General features: G+C 36.0%; 1 non-coding gene across 1 annotated transcript; it reads right to left on the bottom strand.

The window, feature by feature from the left end:
• Positions 1 to 2,885: 2,885 nt before the first annotated feature.
• TRNAT-CGU (transfer RNA threonine (anticodon CGU)) lies at positions 2,886 to 2,959 on the bottom strand. The gene has a single exon. It is a non-coding gene; the product is annotated as a tRNA-Thr (tRNA).
• Between the last annotated feature and the right edge of the window lie 3,841 nt (positions 2,960 to 6,800).

Here is a 6,800-nt window from a genome sequence, read left to right as displayed (position 1 = left end):
CCCGTTAGCCATTAGGCACTTATGTTGAATTCAATCTGATAAATTATAGTACCATTTGTAGCTTTATACTTCAAGTTAGAAAAAAAGAATGGAAGGATGGAAGGAAGGAAGGAAGGAAGGGAGGGAGGAAGGAATTTCATGTTGTGTTTTTGCCAAAACAAAATTTTAAAAAATTTAAAGAATGTTACAGGGACAATTAGCAAAGTCTGAATAAGGCCTGTATATTAGATAACAGTACGATATCAATGTTAATTTCTGATTTTGGTACTGTGGTTATATTAGAGAATACTATTATTAGGAAACATACACTGAAGTAGGTAGAGGTAAAGGATCATCATGTCTGCAATTTACTCTCAATGATTTATATATATACATATATAATAAATTAAATGAGGTAAAATATTCATATTTGGGAAATTTGAATGATGATAAATAGGAATTCTTTGTCCTGTTCTTGCAACTTTTCTGTAAAAATAAAATTACTTTAAAAGTAATAGTTAAAAGAAAAAGATAAGAATAAAATATAAGTTAGGATAATCAAATCCCTTAACAAAAGCCCACATTTGGTTAATGGCAGATCCAGGAAATGCATAGATATTTTATCACCTAAAACTCGATGCTCCTTTCTCTTCTGTGCATGGTCAGTCACTTTATTGCCAGCCTTTTCTCTGCATTCATATATAGACAGATTTTGTTTTTTTACAATAACAATTTGGTCCATTGAATGAATAGTGCTTTCTTTAGAGGGAAGAAAACATCTCTGAATTGAATTGAGAGCCACTTCACTTTTTAATCTATGCCCCAGTGCAGAATCTTAGGAGTTTTCTGTTGAGTTTGCGCTGTAAGGAGACCAACTCAGTTCTTTGCTGAGTATGAGGAGTCTACAAAGCTCCATTAAGCCTCCTTACATAACCTCACTTGGGGTTCAAATAACCTTAGAAGAGTTGACCTCCAATTCCTCTTATTTTGGTAGTTAAGAACTTCCAATAAGAAACAGAATGGAGAGTTAAAATTTCCAAAGAGAACTCCCTGTTAGCACAAATACCTTCTCACTAAAACATTGGTGAATTCATCATCATTAGATAGAGAGAGAAAGGATAGCACTATGAATTATTGATCTAAAATTAAGGAAAAGGAATGGATGCATTTACTTTATTTCTGTCAAAGTTTTACTCTAAAAATATCTTGGAAAAAAAGTCACTGTCAGCAATCCTTCCCCTGGAGTTGCAGAAATAGGTTCTTTCTCATTAGGGGGGATTTTCTCCCTAAAACTTGATGCCAGTTCCCTTTTATTATTTTTTACATTTATGTTTTCTGCACTTCTGGTTAAGTTGCTTAAAATCTACTCTTTTTCATTTTAAATCTGTCTTCCAAAAAGAAAACAATATGCTCTGCCTCTCTTTCCTACATAATTCTTCCCCTTTTTTGCAACTCAAGTGTCTCCTTCTGTGACTTCCCAGATTAAACAGAATTTCTCATTTATGTTCTCCTAAATCTCAGTCATTCTTTTTTGTAGCATTTATCATAGTCATGATATTATATTTCTGTCTGTGATTATGTAATTGATTTCTATCTCCTCCTTCCTTCCCACTAAGTTCTTAACTCCTTCGAGGTGGAGACCAGACCTGTTCAGCTCACCTTTGCACATGCTGAATGAGTAGGCATACAATACATAATTTTTGGAATGAGGAGATGAATGAATGTTTCATAGCTATCAGCTAAAATAGATAAAGGTAGATCTTCTGCTGCTTGGGGCCAGCTCTAAGAGTTGTTTGTCTGCACAGATTTTCTTTCAGAACTCATTTCAGTGATCTCACATCCAGAAATATAACTTCTTGAAACTGATCTGCTGGCCCAGAGTCATGACACTGACGACCAGATGTTTGCCTCTAATGGCCCAACTTTAGCCAGCCTAGGAGAGGGAATAATAGTCCCATAAAAATCAACATCAAGAAGTAAAACATGCCCCTATAACTACTATGTTTCCTTAATACCCATTTGTGATTTACTTTATTGGTTTATGAAAGTCAAGGATTTTTTTTTTTCAGTGGTTCATGGACACCTAAGAGCTTAAGGGGATCAGTGAACACCTTCAAAGAATATAAAAAATTTATCCAATATGTCTGTTGGAGCATTTTTTGGTGGTGGTCATTGGCAAGTTTTCATCAGATAATCTAATGAGTTTATGTGCCATACAATTTTAAGAACTATTATTTTAAACCATACTGGATACTGTTTGATTTTTAAAATAAGATTATCTGACATTTTAAACCATGACTTTGAACTGGAAAATATTAGGTTTAGACCCTAATTTGGTCATTTATTTCCTAGCTGTGATTTGGGCAAGTTACTTCATTTCTCTCCAGTTCTCAGTTTTCTCATCTCTAAAATATGCATAATAATGCTTACTTTTGTGAGTGTTTTTAGGTATTTAAAGGTATGCTTAGGAAAGACAAAAATGCAACATAGTAAGTGTTCGATAAATTGCAGCCATTTTTCATCTATGTATAACTTAAGATTGCTTGGAGTTTGAGAAACCAGCAGAATATATTTTTAAATGCTTTGAATAAAAAGTTTTCCAATTTTATTCTGGAAATCTCTATTCATAATTGATCTTGAACACCTAAGTAGTTAAATTCCAGTACAGTATAACGATATGATAGACCATCAGTAGAGAGCCTGAGGGTCATTGAGAATGCAGGTAGAAGAGGTTAAAAAAAACCTCGAACCAGTGGATTTGATACTGTGATTAAAGGAAGACATCAGACAAACGACTTCCAGTGGATTGGATACTGTGATTAAAGAAGACATCAGACAAACGACTTCCAGTGGATTGGATACTGTGATTAGTAAAGTTTTTTAGGAGGGAAAACAGACACCTCAAGAGGCCCTGCTGGGATTCGAACCCAGGATCTCCTGTTTACGAGACAGGCGCTTTAGCCAGCTAAGCCACAGGGCCTGCTGCGCGAAAATTAAGGCCTCCTTTCCGGTCAAATCATAATCAATTAGGTGAAAACCTGAGTTAATTACAGTCACTGCTCATTCTCTTCTCGAATAAATCGACCTTGCAGAACAGACAGACCCGCGATGGAGACTCCTGGAAATTAAGACTCCCATCAAGCATAACAAAACGCATACACGCACTCACACCATAACAGAGAAAATGTACTTAGAACAGCCATGGAATGTGAAAGAGTGGATACGAGCCGAGTGTTCGTTGTGGAGGAGGGGACTTCTCTGAATGAGGCCAAAGAAGTTCTCATATTCCATCCGATTGTAGTAATTTAGAATCCTCAAGTAAGTGGATATTCTAAAAGTAGAGTGAAAAGCTTTAATAGCAGAATAGGTCAGTTAGAATTTCAGTCAAATTAATGGCATTCCTGGTTGTTAGAAGAGGGCACACTTGTGCACTGAAAAACAAACAAAACGGAAACAAACAACCCAAAATTCCAAACACATTCAGACTCTGCTAACAGCTGTCCGCTTGTGCTCTGCTTGAGGAAGTAGGAGACGGTCATTCAGGAGGCGGCTCGGTCAGAGTTCACTTAAAGGTTTTATGATTCAAATCCCAGGAGCCTTTGCCTGCCTGAGGCTGGGAAATGACCTCTGTTCCTGCAGCTCTTAGGAAGGTGCACAGATGGAAACCACAGCTCGCTAGGCTCTGGGAGGCGTGGCAGATCGGGAAATTCCTCCTTTTCTATACTACCTTCTTGTTGGTTCTTCAAAAGGATGTTCTTTAGTATTTTCCTCATGGACCCTCAACTTGTAGAAGCTAAACAAACATTTACTGATTGTACAATTACGAAATTAAGAATCCATTCTTAAACTGTTAACGCTTGCCTCCTGGTTTTCTGCCTTTAATTGGAATAAGGTTGGCGCTGAAAAGGGAGTGAGTTCATCAAATTAGCAGATGCCACGGCACATCCACCCAGCTTCTACTGCCTGGTTAAAAAACAAAGTGCGAGGACTCCAAAATTCTTTATTTAACCAAGTAAAGGCTGAAAGGAGCGCTGGGCTTGATAAGACCTTTGACTCACAAAGTCTTTTTTAATTCCTTTCTTGGGTCAAACGGTCTGGCACTGCCATTTTCTATCCCATTCAGAATGTTTTTATAGTGAATATAAACTTATCTTCTTGCTAACCAGGATAGTCACTTTTTAATTTAATATATGCTAACAAACTTCTATGATAAGGCTCACGCTACTACTCCATTTACAGTCACTGTATATTTGGAAAATATACAGTTTGGAAAACAACACCTTCAAAATAATAATGGACAAGGAATCATGGTGTTTCTGAATTCTAATTAGCTCAATTGTTTATGATCAGGACTGTATAAATTTCAGTTACAAAAGCACAATTGGGATGACAGCATTTTTGGCTAAGTATTGTTCAAGTATTGTCCAACAAGAGCGATATTACTGAGTACCTACTATGTGTCAGGGGCTGAAATGAGTTCTATGGATACAACTAGGTACCATATGGCCAAAGATGATAGAAAATAGAACAAGAAATTTTAATAAAAATTTAATATGATAATAAAAGAAGCACAAGATGATAGATGAGCACCTAACAAGGGCTTGTAATACTCTGTACTATGAACACTGCCCAGTTCAATACATTTTTTGATGATTTCTCTTTAATGTATTTGATTTTTTGTAGCAAAAGTATATTTTATATATATATATATATATAATGTATAACTGTACAAGTAGTACTTGGAAACATCTTTAAAACTTTCATGTTAATCCCAGGTATTTAACCAAAATAGGAATCTCTGCCAAGGTGGAATGAAATAAATCTGACCAAGGCCCAACAGTAGGAAGGTCCGCAAGGTGCATGAAATAAAATTATCATGAGAGTAGAAAGAGGCAGAATCCATGGAACCTATTCCAATGAGGTCCTCCCGGAAATAGCCTTGCACTCAGACAAACAATATGTATGAGAACTGAAAGAGCAAATAACATATGAGACCCCAGGACAATCTGATGCACAAGTGCTTGATTAATATTAGACCCAAAATAACTAAATGAGGGATATGAATATGGATAGTGGAACAGGGGATTTTTCGTAACTGCAGTGATTTCTCATTACCCTAATGAATGCTTCCTCTGTTGAGAATAGGGTGATTCAACATAATACTAGCTAATAGATGTTATCAGTTGAATTTTGTCCCGCTAAAAATTCGTACGTTGAAGTCCTAATCCCCACTACTTCAGAATGTGACTGTAGAAGTAGCCGAGAAAAAGGGTCATTACTAATGTAATTAGTTAAGACAAAGTCATCCTGGAGTAAGGCAGGCCTCTCTGTTACAATATGACTGCAGTTCTTGTAAATGGGGGAAATTTGGAAACACATGCACACATGTGAACATGAAAGCGGAGATTGGGGAGGGGGGATGCACCTATAAACCAAGGAATACCAAAGATGGTCAGCAAACCATCAGAAGCTACAGGAGAGGCATAAAAAGATTCTCCCCCATAATCCTCAGAAGGAACCACCCTGCCAAAACCTTGATTTTGGATTTCTAGCCTCCAGAATCATAAGATGATAAACTTCTATGGTTTAAGCCATGTAGTTTGTGTTATTTTGTTACAGTAGCCCTAGGCATCATCCTCTGAGTATGAGCTAAGTTTTTTCCTAAATTTTGCCCCAAACTTAACTGAAAACAATTTATTTTAAAAAGGGCTGAAAACTATATTCAAGATATAACAATTGTAAATATTTATGCACCTAACATAGGAGCACCTCAATACATAAGGCAAATACTAACAGCCATAAAAGGGGAAATCGACAGTAACACAATCATAGTAGGGGACTTTAACACCCCACTTTCAACAATGGACAGATCATCCAAAATGAAAATAAATAAGGAAACACAAGCTTTAAATGATACATTACACAAGATGGACTTAATTGATATTTATAGGACATTCCATCCAAAAACAACAGAATACACATTTTTCTCAAGTGCTCATGGAACATTCTCCAGGATAGATCATATATTGGGTCACAAATCTAGCCTTGGCAAATTTAAGAAAATTGAAATCATACCAAGTATCTTTTCTGACCACAACGCTATGAGACTAGATATCAATTACAGGAAAAGATCTGTAAAAAATACAAACACATGGAGGCTAAACAATACACTACTTAATAACGAAGTGATCACTGAAGAAATCAAAGAGGAAATCAAAAAATACTTAGAAACAAATGACAATGGAGACACGACGACCCAAAACCTATGGGATGCAGCAAAAGCAGTTCTAAGAGGGAAGTTTATAGCAATACAATCCCACCTTAAGAAACAGGAAACATCTCGTATAAACAACCTAACTTTGCACCTAAAGCAACTAGAGAAAGAAGAACAAAAAAACCCCAAATTTAGCAGAAGGAAAGAAATCATAAAGATCAGATCAGAAATAAATGAAAAAGAAATGAAGGAAACAATAGCAAAGATCAATAAAACTAAAAGCTGGTTCTTTGAGAAGATAAATAAAATTGATAAACCATTAGCCAGACTCATCAAGAATAAAAGGGAGAAGACTCAAATCAATAGAATTAGAAATGAAAAAGGAGACGTAACAACTGACACTGCAGAAATACAAAAGATTATGAGAGATTACTACAAACAACTGTATGCCAATAAAATGGACAACCTGGAAGAAATGGACAAATTCTTAGAAATGCACAAGCTGCCGAGACTGAACCAGGAAGAAATAGAAAATATGAACAGACCAATCACAAGCACTGAAATTGAAACTGTGATTAAAAATCTTCCAACAAACAAAAGCCCAGGA

The sequence above is a fragment of the Physeter macrocephalus genome, chromosome 18, assembly GCF_002837175.3.
Source record: "Physeter macrocephalus isolate SW-GA chromosome 18, ASM283717v5, whole genome shotgun sequence".
NCBI classification, from domain to species: domain Eukaryota; kingdom Metazoa; phylum Chordata; class Mammalia; order Artiodactyla; family Physeteridae; genus Physeter; species Physeter macrocephalus.
This window is presented reverse-complemented; position numbering and strand designations above follow the sequence as displayed.